Raw genomic sequence first — 21,995 nt, forward strand, 5'->3', positions numbered from 1 at the left:
TGATAATATCTACGCAGTTGATTTCTCCTTTGAGCTATGCATCTCTGCCGCATACTAATGATAGCTAGGGACTCCAGGGAATCACAGCTACTTGCTTGAGATAGCCCTTCCCCAGGGCTCCCAGGCCCTGCATCACCTTCACTTTCGTGACTGCTGTCTGCACTGTCTGACTGCAAAGAACTCTCCTCTCTGCTCTCAGCCTCCCCCAGACATGGAGCCAGCAGAGACACAGCTGGTCTTTGATATGGCTCAGGCTGAACCACAACAATAAAGTTCCAACATTACAATTCCTAATGTTTCTTCAAATATTTTAAACATCTCTGCCGGTAATTCATCTGGCCCTGGTGCTTTTCCATTTTTGTGTCTTCTAATTGCCTCTGTTAATTCTATCATTGTTATTTTTTTCCTTTAATAAATTCTTATATTTTTCTGGTAATTTTAGGTAGTTCAGTTTCTTCCATATATTGCTTTATATTCTTTATGGGCCTGAGAGCAGTGGGTTAAACTACAGGACCTCGAGGTCCTTTCCATCTTTGTATCCTGCTCTCTGTAAATTGTTCTTATCTTCCTCTGGGAGTTTGGCTGGAGACTCTCAAGCTAATTCCTGTAGTGGCAGGAGGCTTTTTTTTTTTTAAGGAACTGCAATCTGAGAGTTCTGTAAATTACCACCATACCATTGAGCTGATGAGCAAGTGGATATTTTTAAAACTGCAAACTGAGAGCCTGTTTGGATGCAATTTAGTTCCTCCTTCAGCTGCACAATAATCAGCTGGTCGGTGGTGGAAAAAACTGATCAGCTTGGCAGGAAGAGCTTTCTCTGTGGCGGCCCCGACTCTCTGGAACCAGCTCCCCCCAGAGATTAGAACTGCCCCTACCCTCCTTGCCTTTCATAAACTCCTCAAAACCCACCTTTGTCGTCAGGCATGGTGGAATTGAAACATATCCCCCGCGCCTATGCAATTTATGTATGTTATGACTGTATGTATGTTTGCTTAATAATGCGGTTTTTTAAATATTTTAAATTGTAAATTATTAGATTTGTTATGAATTGTTTTATTGTGCTGTGAGCCGCCCCAAGTCTACGGAGAGGGGCGGCATACAAATCTAATAAATAATAATAATAATAATAATAATTTATTTATTTGTTTATTTATTTATTTGTAAAACAATTATAGGGTGATCATTTGTACATATAAAACATTAGATAAGTAATGATAAAAAGTAGACAATAGGACAGGGTCGGTAGGCACAGTGGTGCACTTATGCACGCCCCTTACAGACCTCTTAGAAAGGAGGAGAGATCAATTGTAGATAGTCCAAGGTTAAAGGTTTTGGGGTTAGGAGTAGAAACCACAGAATCAGGTAGTGCATTCCAGGCGTTGATTACTCTGTTGCTGAAGTCGTATTTTTTGCAGTCAAGTTTGGAGCAGTTGACATTTAGTTTAAATTGATTTCGTGCTCATGTATTGTTGCGGCTGAAGGTGAAGTAGTCATTAACAGGTAGGACATTTTGGTATATGATTTTATGAACTATAATTATGGAGACGACGGAGTTGTAAGTTGTCTAAACCAAGAATTTCAAGTCTGGCAGAGTAAGGTATTTTGTTGTGAGAAGAGGAGTGAAGGACTCTTCTTGTGAAATATTTCTGGACTCTCAATTGTGTTGATGTCAGATATGCAATGTGGGTTCCATACAGGCGAGCTGTATTCTAGGATTGGTCTGACAAATGTTTTGTAAGCTATTGTTAGCAGTTCAAAATTACCAGAGAAGTTGTGAAGGATTAGGTTAACAACTCTTAAAGCCTTTTTGGCAATGTTGTTGCAGTGGGCTCTAGGACTTAGGTCATTGGATATGAGTACTCCAAGGTCTTTGACAGATTGAGGGTTATCAATAAGTTCAATTCCTCCAAGTTTACATTTAGTATTCTGATTCTTTTTACCAATGTGTAAGACAGAGCATTTAGTGGTGGAGATTTGAAGTTGCCAGGTTTTAGACCATTCTGCTACGTGGTCAAGGTCTTTTTGAAGGGTAGCAGCATTGTCGGTGGTATTAAATAGTTTGACACCAGTAAGTCAGATCTTCATTCATTTAACAATCAAATAATTCGATTTTATAAATTTGTGAAATTGAATTGGATTCATTTGACACATTTTTTGAGGTACAAATGTAATCGGCAGGCTCCATTAGGTTCGCACCTCGAGGAATACCTGTATTTCTATTTTTCCAGTTTCACCCATCCTATTCCTTTAATAAAGAATCCATAGAATGCTAAATATACAGTGGACTATCACTAAGGAAATGGCAGTACTAGTTAAAAGCAATGCGATGGGAGAATTTAGAGAAATAAAACAAGCAGCAATAGAAAGCGCTCAGGCAGTAATAGTTTTGGGTTGGAAGGATGCGACAAAATGGACAATGCAAAATTGGTATAGGTAGATGGTGGACCATATTCAATTTGAAATTATGGATAAAAGGATAAATTCGGATAACGAAACTGAATTGGGACAACTGATGGGACGGTGGGACAAGGTAAGACGATATATGATGACCAGAATCTGAGACCAAGCTACAAGAAATACATTGGAATCACTCTATAATATATAAATAGATATACAGTGATCCCTCGATTTTCGCGGGGGTTGCGTTCCCAGACTGCCCGCGAAAGTCGAATTTCCGTGAAGTAGAGATGCGGAAGTAAAACCACCATTTTTGGCTAAGAACAGCCAAAAACTACCCCCGCGCACCCTTTTCCAAGGCCGCGCAAGGAGCTGGGCTTGAAGTTGGGGGCGGGGAGCGACAAAAGTGCGGAGGCCGGCAAAGATTGTCGGCCCCCCCAGCGCCTTCGGCCCCCTCGCTGCTACCCCCCACCCACCCAATCCGCCCCTCTCACCGGCTTTCTTGGGGCATGGATCCTCCTGCAGCTGCGCTGGCAGCTATGGCTTCTCGTTCTCCTCATTCGGCCGCTAGCTGCTCTGAGCGCTTTGAGAATGCCTGCCCCGCTCCTCTTGCAGTCCCTTAACTGAGAGCGCTTTCGTCCCAGCTGTCAGCGAGGGGGCTGCAGGAGATGCGGGGCAGGCGTTCTCACAGAGAGAGAGCAACAGAGCGCGATAGAAAGGAGAGAGAGAGCGAGAGAGCAAGAGGGGGGAGAGTGGAAGGTAGAGAGAGAGAAAAATGATAGAAAAAAGGGGAGAAAAAAGAGAAATGAGAAAATGATTGAAGCAGAGAATGACAGGAAAGAGAGAAAGAGAGAGAGAAGTGACTCTTGGTGATGATGTATGACGTGATCGGGTGGGAAAAACCGTGGTATAGAAAAAAAACCGCGGAGTATTTTTTAATTAATATTTTTTGAAAAAACGTGGTATAGCCGTTTTGCGAAGTTTGAACCCGCGAAAATCGAGGGATCACTGTATTGCTCTTGGGTCAAGTGGATTATATAAGAAACACCCCCGATTTGGTGGTGGGGAATGTGTGCGTGTCTGGGTGGTGGGCACATTTCACTATGCACTGTTTTATGTTGTGTGTATATTAAACTTGTTAAAAATTAATAAATATTTATATATATTTTAAAAAAAAGAATCCAGAGCTACCTACATGGTCTGTTTTATTGGAGGATAGTTGGATTTAGCTGCATGTCAAGCTGCACACAGAGTAATGTGTAACAAGGACAGAACAAACCTTATGATTCCAGGAAATTTTCACCTTTGGGAGTAATGTATGCATGATTCAGAATTTCACCAAACTCACTGAGAGGTCCTGCTCACCACATTTTAGCTAATTGCAACATGATTCTTAACAGACATTAAGCTGCACAAAAGTGAACAGGAAATCCGTCAAAAGCAACCCCTCTGTGTTCAGGGAGATAGGTGAAACAAACTTGGGAGAGACATAAAACTATACAGCAGGACGGAAAATAGGCAGGAAGAACAAGCTGCAGAATAATTTTCTTTGGTTATTATTTAATTAAATTAAGGTCTTCCCATGGACTATCTTGTAATTTCCTTGTTTCTCTTATTCACTTTCTATCTTGTCTTCCCTTGCATCTTCTCTCTTCAGCCATGCTAAGCACAATTCTTTTTTTCCCTAGGTGATTGTTCTGGCTTGTGACCGGTCTTATCCCTTCTGCCTTACCTCTATGACCCAAAAATGCCTGAGAGGCAAGAAAGAACCAGAACCAGCCTGTGTAATCTTACTAGGAATCATCAATCCACAGATCATGAATAAACAGAGAAAAAGGTTGCAATCACAAGACCTGAAGATTTCAATGGTTTGAAGAGATTTCTCTCAACATGGAGGTGACAATGCAAGTGGGGGGGGGGGGGAAGAAATGTAGCTACAATTAGTGAAAGAAAGAATGCAGGGGGGAAGAAAAAAGGGGTTAATAAAGAACTCTCTGCTCTTTTTAGTCTCTTTATTTTCTAGCTTGACTCAGAACTATTAGACAATTGAGCTGCAAACCAACATGAGCCTCTCAAATCTTGAAATATGCCCCCTCCAAATCTATTCACTTATTTGTTTGTTTATTGTTAGAGTTGAAAGGGTCCATGAAGACCATTGAGTTCAACCCCCTGCCCAAGCAGGAACCCTATAGCACACCAGTCAAGTGGCGGTTCAATCTTCTCTTAAAAATGTCCAGAGTGTTGGAGTTCACAACGTCCGCTGGTAGGTTGTTCCATTGGTTGATCGCTCTGACCGTCAGGAAGTTCCTCCTTATCTCCATGTTGAATCTCTCCTTGGTCAGCTTCTAGCCGTTGTTCTTTGTCCGGCCCTCTGGTGCCCTGAAGAATAAAGTGATCCCCTCCTCTCTGTGACATCCCCTCGTATACTTGTAGACTGCTATCATGTCCGCTCTGGCCCTCCTTTTCTCTAGGCTATCCATGCCCAGTTCCCTCAGTCTCTCTTCGTAAGTCTTGGTTTGCAATCCCTTAATCATCTCGGTTGCTCTTTTTTGCACCTTCTCCAGAGATTCAATGTCTCTTTTGAAGTGTGGTGACCAGAACCACATCTTGTTTTCATGCATTTATAAAGCAACTAAAGAGTTTAATACATGAGTATAATACATGACTAGAACAAAAACCACACAATGGATATTGAATTAAGGCAGAGGTTGCCCTGGCACATATGTGCTGGTTGTTTCGAGCTCTAAGGGTGGTGCTCAACTCCGTTTCAAACCCGAAGAGCCAGCACTGTCCACAGATGTCTTTGTGGTCATGTGGCTGGCATGACTAAACACCTAACGCTGTTACCTTCCCAGCAAAGGTGGTCCCTATTTTTCTCCTTGCATTTTTACATGCTTTTGAACTGCTAGGTGGGCAGAAGCTGGACAAGTAATGGAATTAATTTTATTTAAATCCAATTTGGACTTCTTAGCTCTCACCATACTATGGAAGAATAAAATATGGCCATTATGTTTGAAAACAAAATTGTATAAACACTTGGGGCGCTTCTGGCTCCTTTTCTGGAGCAGAAATTGTTCATCCTTCACACATACTATACATTGATCAGGATGTGACAATTCCCTCATATCATGAGGCCTTTGACGGAACAATGCTAATGTTTCTGCATAGATATCGGCTGACTCAGGTCTCAGTTCTACACTGAGGATGCAAATTTAATTACTTTTAGGGATCCCAGTTCTATACCATGGGTGCAATTGGATTTTTTTATATATATATTTTCCTTTTGGGCTTAGAGAAGCAGCATCTGTGAAACATCTTTAAATCTCTTTGAGAGCTATGACTAACTGGGGGAATGATGACAGCTGGAGAACAGGAAGCTCATTTCTAAAAAATAAAATGAACCTATATGCCAAGGGTTTCAAATTCCCCACATGGTGCATTGCAACGATTTCCCTATTTGTGACGCTTGTGTGGGTGTGTCCTGCAAGAGACCCAATCACCCTGTGAATTACTAGTCTGACACTCTTATATACTGTGTATACATATGCATTCGAAAAGGTATAAATCATAATTACAATGACACATGCCCATTGTTTTTATTTTCATTACTAAATTAATCTCTCTACGGCTGTCAGGAGGGTGAATCGCAGAAAAAACCCTTTTCAGAGTTCACTCTATAAATTGGAAATCCATACATAGAACCCACTAAATCAATAATTAGCATACATTCCCATACAAATATATCTTTGTTTTGGGCATTCTACAGTCAATGAATCATCTTATGGGAAATAAAAGACTATGGGGTGTGCTGACGTCCTTTCCACACTCCATGCATTTATATGGCTTCTCCCCATGTGGATTCTTTGATAAGATGTAAGTTCATTGGTTCTCCTGCAGTCCTTTCCACACTCCATGCATTTATATGGCTTCTCCCCGTGTGGATCCTTTGATGGCGTCTAAGATCACTGCTTCTCCTGAAGTCCTTTCCACACTCCATGCATTTGTATGGCTTCTCCCCTGTGTGTATCCTTTGATGGCATGTAAGTTCATCACTTGTTCTGAAGCTCTTTCCACACTCTAGGCATTTGTATGGCTTATCCCCAGTGTGGATCCTTTGATGGGATGGAAGATAACTGCTTGTTCTGAAGCCCTTTCCGCACTCCAGGCATTTATAAGGCTTCTCCCCTGTGTGGATTCTTTGATGGGATGGAAGTTCCTTGCTTGTTCTGAAGCCCTTTCCACACTCCATGCATTTGTATGGCTTCTCCTCTGTGTGGATCCTTTGATGGGATATAAGATCACTGCTTCTCCTGAAGTCCTTTCCACACTTCATGCATTTATATGGCTTCTCGCCTGTATGGATCCTTTGATGGGAAGGAAGTTCTTTGCTTGTTCTGAAGCTCTTTCCACATTCCATGCATTTATATGGCTTCTCCTCTGTATGGATCCTTTGATGGGATGTAAGATTACTGCTTATTGAGAAGCTCTTTCCGCACTCTATGCATTTATATGGCTTCTCCCCTGTGTGGATCTTTTGATGGGATGTAAGATTACTGCTATTTCTGAAGTCCTTTCCACACTCCATGCATTTGTATGGTTTCTCCCCTGTGTGGATCCTTTGATGGCGTCTAAGTTCAAAGCTTGTTCTTAAGTTCTTTCCACACTCCACGCATGTGTATGGCTTCTCCCCAGTGTGGATCCTTTGATGGCATGTAAGTTCAAAGCTCGTTCTGAAGTTTTTTTCACATTCCATGCATTTATATGGCTTTTCCCCTGTGTGGATCTTTTGATGGCGTCTAAGTTCAAAACTCGTTCTGAAGTTCTTTCCACACTCCAGGCATTTATATGGCTTCTCTCCTGTGTGGATCCTATGATGGGATGTAAGTTCATTGTTGGTTCTGAAGTTTTTTCCACACTCCATGCATTTATGCAGCTTCTCCCCTGTGTGGATCCTTCGATGGCATGTTAGTTCCTTGCTTGTTCTGAAGTCATTTCCACACTCCATGCATTTATATGGTTTCTCCCTTGTGTGGATCCTTTGATGGCGTATAAGTTCAAAGCTTGTTCTGAAGTTCTTTCCACACTCCATGCACTTATATGGCTTTTCTCCTGTGTGGATCTTTTTATTAACAGTCTTCTTTCCATATTCATTGCATTTATTTGACATCTCTCCCATGTAAAAACCTTTCTGTGACTCAAGAGACTCATTTTCTTGAGAAAGTGTGAATATGCGATTTCCCCCTTTGTCTTTGCATGGATTGGCTTGTCCTTTGTCTTTTGATGGACCGGGTCCATTGACATCTAATGTGTCTTTGACGAGTCTTACACCTTTCCCAACATAGTTCTTCCTTACTTTTCCTAGTTGATCAATAAAATCCTGCACTTGAGCAACAATTGAAGACGAGGTCTCCTTATTCCAGTTATTTGACACATTTCTTTCCTGCCTTTGGGATTCTGTTTGAATTGCAGGTGTTTCCACTACGTCTTCTTGTCCAAACACTTGGATTGGTTCTCCAGAGAATTTATTGTCATTCTCATTATCACCTTCAAAGGAAAAGACAAATGAAAGTGAGAGAAAGGTTACAGAAAAAGATCACTCTATCAGAAGTCATATTAATTGCCACCAGGTATTGTGCCAAATTCTGTATATACTGCATACTTCTATCCTTATAATGGCATGATATAGAAATGATAAAATCTCTGTTGATGAGACACAAAATCTTCAAAAAGAAATAAGATAAAAAAAGTTGAATGGAAGCATATGGACCAAAATAGTTGAAATCTGTGTGATGGAGTTTGTCATTACCTCAAATTAAGGAATTATTTTGTCACTAAAATGTTTAAATAGAAATATAAAAACAAATTGGATAGGGTACATCTACGGCGAATGCCATATTTTCTTTTTAGGGTTAGTAGAAAAACAGAACTTTTCCTTTTCCCTCTGAAGAGGGGATATCTATTTAGAGATGTTTTCATAAGAACTGACTAATGACATTAACTACAAAATGTCTTCCTGAACTCTCTGACTGGTGAATAGGAAACCCTTACCAAGAGAGGCCACATTCTTATAATTCTCCAGCATGACTTCCCAATGCAGAGCTTTTTGGTGAGGATCCAGCTGAGACCACTCCTCCTCTGAGAAATAAACAGCCACCTCCTCAAAGAGCAGAAGACCCTCCTGAAATGAGAAAAAAGGTACAGAACAGACCGAGAAGGGACTGCAGGATCTTTCCTATTGTTTAGAAATTCCCAAAGCAAACATACACACTAAGATAAGTGGCTATGCTTAGTAAGAATCTGTGGTTTAGATGACAAAATGGGCAGAACAAAAAGCATTTGACTAAATAAATATTTTAGGCAGGTTTTATCAACTTCAATGATTCTGTAGGACCTTTAGTGCCATTCAGGTTAAATAAGCCCAGTTTCCTTCTGGATCAACTGATCTTCCAAACATCCAGCAAACCAGCCAACCATCATCAAAACATTCTTCCTTCTGGATCTATTAATCTAGCCACAATCAAAAGACCCTTAGTGTCTTGAGAGCATCAATGGGCAGGTGGGCCTTGGAAAACCCACTGATAAGTGATACTAACCCTTCAGAAATGTCTCTGTAGGCAAATTAATTCTTTGTAGTGTTTTATGAAATGACTTATGTTGTCCTGAGTAGGAGCAATCCTGCTCATGCCCAATACTTCCATGGAAGTGCTGGGAGAGCTAAACCAGGGGTCTGTGTGGTGTACCATCAACATCAAGAGACGCTATCCCTCCTCAGATTGCAAGGAAGCTGCTGGTATTGTCAGCCATTGGCTGGCATGTACCAGGATCGCCCAATTTTTTTCTCAGCCTACAGTAATGGTACAAATATGAAACTTTAGATATACTGTACATTATTTGAATTGTCAGAAGTGTATGTGTAAATTTTGTGTTTCTTCAGACAGATAGCATAGCTGCAGTGTTTCAAAATGGTGTCTGTAAGTAATGTACGTTACAAGCAGCGTGTCGTCATTGAATTTCTCACTGTGGAGAAAGAAACTGTTGGGAACATTCACAAACGTTTTTGTATAGTTTATGGAGAATCTGCAGTTGACAGAAGTACAGTTAGGTGCAAAATGTTGCAGAAGACATTTTGAGGATGACGAAGAGGTGATTCACACAGTGCAGAAACGGCTTTGTGACCAGAACAAGGAGTGGTACCAATAGGACATACACGCCCTTGTATCTCACTGGAGGAAAGCCATAGAACAAGATGGAGATTAAATGGAAAAATAGGGAGTTAGAAAAAACACCATTCTTTCTTGTGTGTAAGTTTCATTGTGTTCAATAAATAATTGTTGAAGAAAAAAAAAGTGGTGCATTACTTTCTGGACAACCCCTGTAAATAAGAAAATGGAGAACATTTTCTGAGGAAAACATTTCTTAGCCTTTTGCAAAGCTGGATTGTTCTGTGTATAATTTTTTTCTCCAACATACAATAAAACATACATAGCATAATAAAAAACACAGCACCAATGCCTAAAATAATGGTATATAGGATTTCCTTCTTACATCAAACATTCAAAAGAGCATCTTAGAACACATTTTCCATTGAAGAAATTATCTATTCCTTTTAAAAATTATTGAGAACATACAAGAATCTATAAAAATCATAAGCTATTATTTCCATATCTATGTTTTCCATCCGTTATAAATGAGTGCCATCCTATCTGTAAGTCATGCTCTTCTAAAGTCATAAGTCTTTTGTTTCTGATCCATGTCATTGCTGCCACTTGGTAATACAAGTGCCAGTTTGGAAGTCCAAATCCCCCTCTTGTTCTTACATCTTATAAAAGCTTTAAGCTAATCCTCGGTCTTTTCCCTTGCCAAATAAATATAGTTGTTATCTTATTCATATCATTAAAGGAAGTATTATTTACTTTAATTGGTATAGTTGAAAATAAGAAAAGTAATCATGGCAAGATATTCATCTTAATTAACACAATCCTACCCATCAACAACTGTACATTTTTCCATTTTTGCAAATCTTTTCAATTTGTTTCTTCAGTTTAATATAATTGCCTTCCATTATAGTCAAACATCTTGTTGTTAACTGGATTCTCAGATATCTTACTCTCTTCACAATCTGAATGTTCAGAAGTGTCCTTAAATTCATTTTTTAAATATTTTTTGTCATGTTCTTTACAATCAAACTTGTCTTTTCTCTATTAATTTTAAGTCCTGCAACTTCTCCAAAGTTCTCAATTTGACTTAAAAGCTTTGGACTTGAAATAAGTGGCTCTTCAAGTATAAAAACTAGATAATCTGCAAATGCTTGTAGTTTATATTGCTCGTCTCGGATTTTGAGACCTGAGATCTCTTTATCTGCTCTTATAGTTCTGGCTAGTACTTCTAATGTCAAAATGAATAGCCATGGTGATAACTGACATCCTTGCCTTGTTCTTTTAGTGATATTGATCTTATCTGTCATTTCTCCATTTACAATAATCTATGCAGTCTGCTTATTGTTGCTTCTATAACATAAAGAAATCTCGCTCCAAAGTTCATATATTGTAACTGTCTATTTAAAAATTGCCAATTTAAATTATCAAAGGCCTTTTGTGCATCCAGAAACATCAGTGCCATTTGCTTCCCAGGATATTGTTCATGCTGGCTGGGGAATTCTGGTAGTTGAAGTCCAAATTTCTTCAAGTTGCCAAGGTTGGGAAACACTGGCTTAGTCGACGGGACTAGGAGGTGGCCAACTCTGCTCTTATGGGTCTCTGGGTGGTATGCGGCAGGAGATGGTCTTGCAAATAGTCTGGGACTGAGCCATGTAGGGATTTATATGGAATAACCAACACCTTGAATTGTGCCCAGAGACTAATAGGAAGCCAGTGCAGCTCGCGGAGCGTAGGTGTTATATAGGTGTACCGAGATACACCTGTAACAGCTCACACGGCTGCAATCTGGACAATTTGGAGTCTCCGAACTCTCTTCAAGGGTAGCCTCATGTAGACCATGTTGCAATAATCAAGTTTGAGATCTACCTGTTTGCCAGCAGCTCACTGGGGTTGCCCATGGAAATCCTGCACAGAAGGAAGGGTCTGTTTCAGATTTGTCCCAGCTCTTCTACCCACTTTGAACCTTGGCCTCCCTCTTCAGAGGCGATAGAGGGAAAGGCCAGGCTAAAGCCCAGGAAAAATGGGGGAGAGAAGTTGCACAACGAAGGACAAGGGGCTTGCATACCCCGCCACGAGACCTCTTGGGTGACACGGCATGCAAAAACTAAAGGCATTCTTTCCAAGTTAGCAGCAGCCCCGAAATCAAAACAAAGAGCTGCAAGTTCATGCACCCTTCCCATTTGTTGCCCCATTTTTGGGAAACGTTTCACCACCACTGGTGTTATTCAGATTACATCTTGGCATGTTTTGGAAGGGGGAAGGTGCAGCTGGTGGTGGGCAAGGAAGACCAGCTCCCCTTCCCCTGTGGTTCTCCAAAGCCCATGAGGTTTTCTGTACAGAAGCAGATTGCTTCCCACAGGGTTGACCTGGGCATCTGCTTGGTATAGCAAAAAGAAGAGTGTTGTTCCTTTTCTCCAGGGCCTTTGAAATCCCCCTCCACTTTCACGTTTCTGTCTTAAAATTCTGGGTTCTGTCAGTGCTCCTCTTGGTTACCCTGCTGAGCTGCTTCTGGTTCCACGCAGGGTGTGTTGGCCGAGATCTATGACCTCCGGCGCGCCCTCCCACCGCCGACCTGCCAGGACCCCTTTGCAAGCAGTCTCTGGTGGAGCCACATCGCCTGACACACACAAATTTTTGGGCTGCTGAGAGCCTTCCTGCAGGTCTACTGCGACCAATGACTTTAGCCTGGCACTGTTCTGGCTCTGGCCCTGGTTGATACAAGCAGGCGTTGGTATGGAGAGGCCGGGACCACCTCCTGTATGTGAAAAAAAATAAAACACCCCCGACAATAAGGCTGAGTGCTATTTCGGGACTTAAGAGAATAAAAGACTGGGTTTTATTTTCGGGTAGAATAGAATGGAATAGAATAGAATAGAATTTTATTGGCCAAGTGTGATTGGACACACAAGGAATTTGTCTTGATGCATATGCTCTCAGCGTACATAAAATAAACACAGTAATTAGAAAAAGAGTTTTCTTTTTTTAAATACTAGTCTTAAAAAACATTCCAAAAAAGAATATTCGGCCCAAAGCAGAGGGCAAAATGGTAGAAGACACCACATGTGGTTCTCGACTAACAATGGTTTTTAGTGACTGTTCAAAGTTATACAGCAGCGAAAAAATGACATGTCCATTTTTCACACTTATGACTGTACTACCTGTGCTATCTGCATCCTCTGATTTCCAGAGAGGAATGGAAAATATAAATCTAGTAAATGAACGTTCTTCTCTTACCTGAGTTAGAGGTTCAATCCTGGTTTCTGCTCCCCCAAAACAAAGAGACAACTTTCTTATATTCTTCCCTATGAGGGGGACAGAATTTCAAAAAGCATAATTAGTAAAATGGGAGGAGAGAAAAGGACATAGAAAAGATGAGAAATTTAGGAATTCTCAAAGAAGTGGAAGGGGACCTTATATTACCTCCTGAGGTGTCTTGATTTGGATCTCCTTGACAGATCTCCCTGAAAAACTGTTCTTGAGGGAGATTTGACGGATGCCTCTTTCTCTCAGGATCTCTGATCTCCATTGCGAAGGACTTGCAAATCACTCGGTGTCGATCAATTAGGCCGAGAAGTAAGAAAGAAACCGCTGTCCAAAATCTTTCTTCCAGAATGGATATGAGAACTATACAAAGATTAGTGAAGGATCACTACATAGTATGAATGCCAGGAAAGTTTGGTAAGAAGACATCAAAATTTGAATACATTGAACTAAAGGCAAAGATTTTGGTGTACTGTATAATATAATTCCTGAACAAGGGGAAGACATGTGGTTGAAGAGTTTAAAATTTGTATTACCGTATTTTTCTGTGTGTAAGATGCACCGATGTATAAGACACACCTAGATTTTAGAGGAGGAAAACAAGGAAAAAAGTATTCTGAACCAAATGGTGTAGTATTATATTGTTTAATAAAATACCAGTGTAACAGAATACTTTTTAAACCCATGCACACTTTTTAAACCCATGTACTGCTTCTTTCGATGGAACTGAAACCCGGGTGGCAGAAGACGAAGGATGAAGCGGATCTGACGAGAACGCAGCGCTACTTCTCCCAGTTACAACTGTAATACTCCGAAGAAAACTGTCTAGAGACAATATTGAAAGAAAAGATTAATGATTCAAAAGGACAGGCTAGTAAGATTTATAGCATGTTACTACAAGTGGGAGGGGAAGCGATTAAAGGCCTAACAAGATACTGGCAAAATGAATTACGGATTAATGAAAACGAGATGGAAGAAGTAGTAGAAAATATATACAGTGATCCCTCGAGTTTCGCGAGGGTTCCGTTCCAAGACCCCTCGCGAAACTCGATTTGTCGCGATATAGCGGTGCGGAAGTAAAAACACCATCTGCGCATGTGCGGCCATTTTTTCATGGCCGCACATGCGCAGATGGTGAAGTTTGCGTGTGGGCGGTGGGGAAGACCAAGGGAAGGTTCCTTCAGCCGCCCAACAGCTGATCTGCTCGGTAGCGCGGCAGCAGCGAGGAGCCGAAGATGGGGTTTCCCCTTTGCCTGGGCAACGGGGAAACCTCATCTTCGGCTCCTCGCTGCTGCCGCGCTACCGAGCAGATCAGCTGTTGGGCGGCTGAAGGAACGTTCCCTGGGTCTTCCCCGCCGCCTCGGATCCTCGCTGATGCCCGCCCGCCGTTTGCCGCTCGTCCCGTTCGCCCACCGCTCGCCCCGTTCGCCCGCCGCTATCGAACTTGCTATCGAGCCTGCTAATGAAATCCAACCCGCAGCGGCCCTTTCCCTCTCCAGGCTGCGGGAGGGGTCCGGAGAACAATGCCTGGCGCCGCGCTCCCGGCTGGGCTTTTTTCCCCCATTTCCCCTCGGGTGGAATTTCAGACCCTCCGCCGGTTGGATTTCATTAGCAGGCTCGATAGCAAGTTCTTCCTCCCTTTAGAAAGCCCCGCAGCCTCCTCCGCCCGGCGAGGCCGCCAGCGAGGACCCGCAAAGCCGCCGCCGCCGCAGCGAGGCCAAGCCGCCCGCTCCCACGGCACGGGCTCCCAACACAGCGCCGCACAGCCCGCCCTCGGCGATGCCTCCGCGGATCTGCAAGCCCAGCCGAGCGACGCCTCTGGTCTGGGCGAAGGCAGTGGGCAGGCCCCGCCGCAGCAGTCCCCGCGGGCACCGCGCGCCAAGGGCCGGCCAGGCCGCCGGCCAACAAAGGGGCTCCCTCGCCTCCCTCGGGCAGGTTTACAAAGGCAGCGCGGCAACTTGGAGCCCAGCACGCCCCGCAGCCCTCGCCTCGCCCGCCCCCGCCTGGCCGGCGCTCCGGCTACCCCCGGCTGAGGAAGAACCGAGTAGCCCCCGCCCTCCCCCGCCCGGCTCCCTTCAGCCCCCCGGGGCCAAGCGGGCGGGGGGGCGGGCGGGACTTCGCCTGTCTCCGCCGCCCGCATCGCCCCTCCGGCGGGCCGGCCTCCCCCGCCCGCCTCTGCTGCAGCCGCCGCCGCCTCCCCGACTGGCACAAAAGGGCCCCGCCCGCCCCGCCCCGAAGCTTACCTTGCGAGTTTTTGGCTGCGGGGGGAGAAGTAGGACTTTCCTAACTCCCTCCCCCCGGTCGCCGTTTGCTGCTCGCCCGTTCACCTGCCCGCCATCAGGACCGCCGCGCACTAACTTGATGACAGCCAAGCCGTCCCAGATCGTGGGGAGGGGAGCTCTTCTCCAGCCAGGGGACGGCGAGGCCCTCCCAATGCCCCACGCTTGGAGCCGGAGTGAGGCCACTTCCGCCTCCGGATGAAGGAATCTCCTCAAACTCAAAGCCTGTATCCTGCCGCCCGGTTTACCCAGGACACGAGCGGCGAAGTGAGCCACAGCCACCTTCGTTCGGGCGAAGGAATCCCTGGGCAACGGGGAAACCCCACTGAAACCGGGCGGTTTGGACTTTCCATTCCTCCAAGTCACTTCGCCGCTCGTGTCCTGGGTAAACCGGGCGGCAGGATACAGGCTTTGAGTTTGAGGAGATTCCTTCATCCGGAGGCGGAAGTGGCCTCACTCCGGCTCCAAGCGCGGGGCATTGGGAGGGCCTCGCCGTCCCCTGGCTGGAGAAGAGCTCCCCTCCCCACGATCTGGGACGGCTTGGCCGTCATCAAGTTAGTGCGCGGCGGTCCTGATGGCGGGCAGGTGAACGGGCGAGCAGCAAACGGCGACCGGGGGGAGGGAGTTAGGAAAGTCCTACTTCTCCCCCTGCAGCCAAAAACTCGCAAGGTAAGCTTCGGGGCGGGGCGGGCGGGGCCCTTTTGTGCCAGTCAGGGAGGCGGCGGCGGCTGCAGCAGAGGCGAACGGGGGAGGCCGGCCCGCCGGAGGGGCGATGCGGGCGGCGGAGACAGGCGAAGTCCCGCCCGCCCCCCGCCCGCTTGGCCCCGGGGGGCTGAAGGGAGCCGGGCGGGGGAGGGCGGGGGCTACTCGGTTCTTCCTCAGCCGGGGGTAGCCGGAGCGCCGGCCAGGCGGGGGCGGGCGAGGCGAGGGCTGCGGGGCGTGCCGTGCTCCAAGTTGCCGCGCTGCCTTTGTAAACCTGCCCGAGGGAGGCGAGGGAGCCCCTTTGTTGGCCGGCGGCCTGGCCGGCCCTTGGCGCGCGGTGCCCGCGGGGACTGCTGCGGCGGGGCCTGCCCACTGCCTTCGCCCAGACCAGAGGCGTCGCTCGGCTGGGCTTGCAGATCCGCGGAGGCATCGCCGAGGGCGGGCTGAGCGGCGCTGTGTTGGGAGCCCGTGCCGTGGGAGCGGGCGGCTTGGCCTCGCTGCGGCGGCGGCGGCTTTGCGGGTCCTCGCTGGCGGCCTCGCCGGGCGGAGGAGGCTGCGGGGCTTTCTAAAGGGAGGAAGAACTTGCTATCGAGCCTGCTAATGAAATCCAACCGGCGGAGGGTCTGAAATTCCACCCGAGGGGAAATGGGGGAAAAAAGCCCAGCCGGGAGCGCGGCGCCAGGCATTGTTCTCCGGACCCCTCCCGCAGCCTGGAGAGGGAAAGGGCTGCTGCGGGTTGGATTTCATTAGCAGGCTCGATAGCAAGTTCGATAGCGGCGGGCGAACGAGGCGAGCGGCGGGCGAACGAGGGGAGTGGGGGGCGAACGAGGGGAGCGGCGGGCGAACGAGGGGAGTGGGGGGCGAACGAGGGGAGCGGCGGGCGAACGAGGGGAGTGGGGGGCGAACGAGGGGAGCGGCGGGCGAACGAGGGGAGTGGGGGGCGAACGAGGGGAGCGGCGGGCGAACGAGGGGAGTGGGGGGCGAACGAGGCGAGCGGCGGGCGAACGAGGGGAGTGGGGGGCGAACGAGGGGAGCGGCGGGCGAACGAGGGGAGTGGGGGGTGAACGAGGGGAGCGGCGGGCGAACGAGGGGAGCGGCGGGCGAATGAGGCGAGCGGCGGGCGAACGGGACGTGCGGCCGCCGAACGGGGCGAGCGGCAAACGGCGGGCAGGCATCAGCGAGGATCCGAGGCGGCGGGGAAGACCCAGGGAAGGTTCCTTCGTCCGCCTAGCAGCTGATCTGCTCGGCAGCGCAGCACCAGCGAGGAGCCGAAGATCTTCGGCTCCTCGCTGCTGCTGCGCTGCCGAGCAGATCAGCTGCTAGGCGCCCGCTCGAGAGCAAGAGGGGGAGAGATAGAGAAAGAGAGAGAAGGAAAGAAAGATGAGAGAGGGAGGAAGAGAGTGTGAGAGAGGAAGAAGCAACATAGAGAAAGAGGGGGAAGACCCAGGGAAGCCTCTGCCCGGCGGGGAAACTCCACCATCTACGCATAGGGCACGCATGCGCAGATGATGGAGTTTACTTCCGGGTTGAAAACTCGCGATATAGCGTTTAGCGAACATCGAGATCGCGAAACTCGAGGGATCACTGTATAAGATAAAGAACACAAGAATTAGAGAGATGAGAAGGAAAATTTTACATAAATGGTACTTCACGCCAGTAAAACTAGCACACTTCCAGAGGAAAGGAAAAGGAAATTGCTGGCATGGTTGCCAAATAAAAGGAGTTTTTATGCATATGCTCTGGGAATGCGTTGAAGTTCAAAACTTTTGGAAGGAAGTACAGAATGAAATTAACAATATGCTAAACATTAATTGGATAATCACGAAAGAATTAGCAACACTAGTTAAATATGGGGAATTACGAGAATTTAAAGAAATCAAAACAGCAGCTTTGGAAAGCGCTCAAGCAGTAGTGGTATTAGGGTGGAAGGACAGCAATAAATGGACAATCCAGAATTGGTACTGGTACATGGTGGACCACATCCACTTCGAAATTATGGAAATAAGATTAAATAACTTTGATGAAAATAAATTGGAGAAGCTGATGGCACGATGGAATAAGGTGAAAAACTATATCTTAAGTAGAATTTATGACGACAATGTGAAAAATAAATTCCAATCACTTTTTGTATGGTAAAGAAATGTAAACCGGAGCCAAGGAAGAAATTGAAACTTATTGTAAATAATTTAATCCCCTAAATGGTGGTGGGGTTTTATTGGTGTTGGGCACTTTTTCTTTAAGTATATTTTTGTTTGTTTGTTGTAATAAAAATAAAAATATATTTTTTTAAAAAACTGTAATACTCCAGCTCTCAAACACCCTAGATATCTCCTCCCCCACATCTATGGCTCTCTTCCTTCCTGGCAGGTCAGGCTCCCCTCTCCTACCAAGCAGAAGGTTATATCTAGGTGCCCATCTGCTTCTGTTTACACACTCAGCAGAGGGGGGGCTACATTCTTTGCCTCCGGCTCACTCAGTCACTCCCAATCCATCCCGACACTCTTTCCACACATATACACTCGCACCCCTCCCCAAGATAGAACCAATCTGTAAATTAAAACAAGATGATAAAGCAGGATAATTAATACAAGATGATAAAATTCGTACAATATCTGCAACCCTAAGTGGCTTGAGGGTAGTCTATAGGGAAGGGAATTATCAGAACGAAGACACCACCTGGATATGGACAATTGTTAGGACCCATAATTGTGGCTTGCCAGTGAGCCATGTCCTTTCCAACAGGGCTTGCAAAATATTAGTTTCCTCCAATGGAGGGAGAACAGGCAGATGGGTTAGCAAAAACTTCAGAAGAGAAGGATTTAGGGGTAGTGATTTCTGACAGTCTCAAAATGGGTGAGCAGTGTGGTCGGGCGGTAGGAAAAGCAAGTAGGATGCTTGGCTGCATAGCTAGAGGTATAACAAGCAGGAAGAGGGAGATTGTGATCCCCTCATATAGAGCGCTGGTGAGACCACATTTGGAATACAGTACTGTGTTCAGTTCTGGAGACCTCACCTACAAAAAGATATTGACAAAATTGAACGGGTCCAAAGACGGGCTACAAGAATGGTGGAAGGTCTTAAGCATAAAATGTATCAGGAAAGACTTAATGAACTCAATCTGTATAGTTTGGAGGACAGAAGGAAAAGCGGGGACATGACTGAAACATTTAAATATGTTAAAGGGTTAAATAAGGTTCAGGAGGGAAGTGTTTTTAATAGGAAAGTGAACACAAGAACAAGGGGACACAATCTGGAGTTAGTTGGGGGAAAGATCAAAAGCAACGTGAGAAAATATTATTTTACTGAAAGAGTAGTAGATCCTTGGAACAAACTTCCAGCAGACGTGGTTGGTAAATCCACAGTAACTGAATTTAAACATGCCTGGGATAAACATAGATCCATCCTAAGATAAAATACAGGAAATAGTATAAGGGCAGACTAGATGGACCGTGAGGTCTTTTTCTGGCGTCAGTCTTCTATGTTTCTATGGGGGAAACAAACAGACTCCGCAACAGGCAAACAGTTCTTTTTGTGTTTCTTCTTCTTTAATTCTTCCACAAGCCTCCTTATGGGTTTCCCAGAATCCACCAAAATCCTGAAGCTGCCCCTGAGCTACTCTGAAGTTACTCATCCTGAGAGACTTGGAACATTGAATACATTTAATTTGGGTCATTTTTCATTTCTTTTTAGGGGTTGCTTCATAAAACCCTAGATGTACATTTGCTTATAAGCAGAATTTATTATACAAGATGGCAAATTCTAACCAGTTAACAAATCATTGAAAGTTCATTTAAAAAATGAAATGCCAATAAATGATTTCAGCTCCACTTCCCTTTCTTCAGGGTTTGCTTTTTAAGAGCCAATCACACAATTACACACAGGAAGATTCCCCAAACATACCCAAAACACAAAGTGGCTAAGCAACCGTTCACATAATAAGCACCGGTGTTGGCGATGCCCTGGTTCACTCGGCCTCCTAAGAGAAATTGAACTCCTGGGGATCCAAGCCTATTTTAGTCTCCTCCAGCACATAAGGAGAAGGGGGGACAATCACCTGCAGTTGCTCCCTTGCAACCATGTTCTTATTTCCTGCTCCAGATTTGCCCTCCAAGCTCTCCCCATCTCCCCCCTCGGAGCTTTCTCCAGGCTATTGGGGGAAGTGGGTGATGGGGTTGAGGGATTCCCCCAGGACCCTTCCTCCTCTCTGGGGATTTGCTCCTGGGCCAACGCGGCTCATCCTGAGCATGCTTCCCTCTGCCTTCCACCTGATTGGAGAGGAGCGGGAACATGGGATCCGGGCTGTCCCACCCCAGGACTCAGAAGATTGAACCTTCATGGAGACTCGGCTTCCGCCCCTTCTTTCTCTAGCACGAGCACCCTCCTCTGCTCTCTCACACACACTTTGCACGCGAAGACACACTCACATATCCACCACTTACCCTGCCCACCTCTACGTCTCCTCCCTTCAAGGTTTTCCGGGACCCATTTGAATCTCCTTGGAACTCGAAGGCTTAATAGGGACGGAACGCTGCGTTTAGATCCACTGATGTCATTTCCTTTCCATTCTCTTACGATCGCCCTCCAGTAGACAAATGGTGAATCGCACGGTGTGGAAGACTGGCCTGGAACTCGTAGTAGCGTGAAAAGTGATTTGATTTGTGGATTATTTATTTATTTATTTTATTTTGTCCAATACACAATGAGGATTTTAGTGGGTATATATCTATATACACATAGCAAAATACATGATGAAGGTTATAGAGGAGATACTCATTTATTTATTTTATTTATTTATTTATTTTGTCCAATACACAATGAGGGTTTTAGTGGATATATATCTATATACACATAGTAAAATACATGCTGAAGATTATAGAGGAGATACTCATAGTAAAATATATCTAAGAAATAATAGAAAAGAAGATATAGTAATAGAACATATCAATGAAAGAATAGAAGAAGAGATATAGGAATAGAAGGAATAGGAGATATAGGAGAGCAATAGGACAGGGGACGGAAGGCACTCTAGTGCGTTTGTACTCGCCCCTTACTGACCTCTTAGGAATCTTAGCCGTTCCAGGGGAACGAGGGATCGCTGCTTAATAACGATCCCTTGTTCCGGCTCTGTGAACCCAACCTTGGGTACTGGTGATGAGTGTAATTCTGGCCCTGGGCTCAAGCTGCTGCTACTCAATGCCAGGTGGGTGGTAAATAAAGAGCCTTGGCCTGCGTAGACTCATTGCTCCAGAGATTGCTTGTTGCGAGTCCTTCCTTGTGAAGTTCGACTTAGGGGTTCAGGTGGGCCTGTTTCTCACGTACCTGCCTCCCAGCTGCGTGTCACAGGCCCTGCCTGTGCTACTCCACCAGTAATTCTTCCAGATTTTACTTCTCTACACATGGTTTCTTCTTATGGTATAGGATTTTTTTGTTGTCAGTATTCCAATCTGTAGTTTAAAGTCCATACTGGTCAGGCTGTCACAACTGTAGTTGGCCATCACATGACGACTGCTTTCATTCCAGTCCAAGTTTGTAGAGTTACTCTTCATAGCAGCTGGCTGCTTGCTCCCTAAAATTCCTCTATTGATTCATTGATCCCTCTGAGACTGTTGTGCTCTGTAAGGGCTTCCAGATCAGAAAAACCAGAGCTTGAAGCGGAGCTTCACTTTTTCTGCTCTGTTTCATTGTGATGCAATCAACACAAGTCCAAATAGGCAAAAGTATTTAATTGTACTTCAGCAACGTGTGTATTGGATATAACAGCATTCAACCCGGCAATTAACATGATCTACTCATTCAAAGTAATCTACTCGTCCAAAGTAAAAGGCAGACTAGAAAGAAGAAAACCAAGTTACATATGAAAGTTAAGATTTACTAGCAGAAGCATCACTTCTAAAAATGCAGACAGTGGTCACTCACGAGGAGCAGAAATATATATACAGTATTCCCTCGATTTTCACGGGAGACCGCCTGCGAAAGTTGAATTTCCGCGAAGTAGAGATGCGGAAATACACCATTTTTGGCTATGGACAGTATCACAAGCCTTCCCTTAACACTTTAAACCCCTAAATTACCATTTCCCATTCCCTTAGCAACCATTTACTCACCATTATTACTGGTACTCACCATTGAATAAGTCACTTAGTGATCCTGATATTTATAAACATAATTATTTATTAACAATAATTAATTTTTTTGTTAT

The 21,995-nt window shown here is 45.3% G+C and overlaps 1 pseudogene; it reads right to left on the reverse strand.

The window, feature by feature from the left end:
- Nucleotides 1–5,968: 5,968 nt before the first annotated feature.
- LOC139160363 (zinc finger protein 721-like) overlaps nt 5,969–21,995 on the reverse strand; it is a 48,617-nt pseudogene continuing 32,590 nt past the window's right edge.

This window comes from Erythrolamprus reginae, chromosome 2 (genome assembly GCF_031021105.1).
Source record: "Erythrolamprus reginae isolate rEryReg1 chromosome 2, rEryReg1.hap1, whole genome shotgun sequence".
Classification (NCBI taxonomy): Eukaryota; Metazoa; Chordata; class Lepidosauria; order Squamata; family Dipsadidae; genus Erythrolamprus; species Erythrolamprus reginae.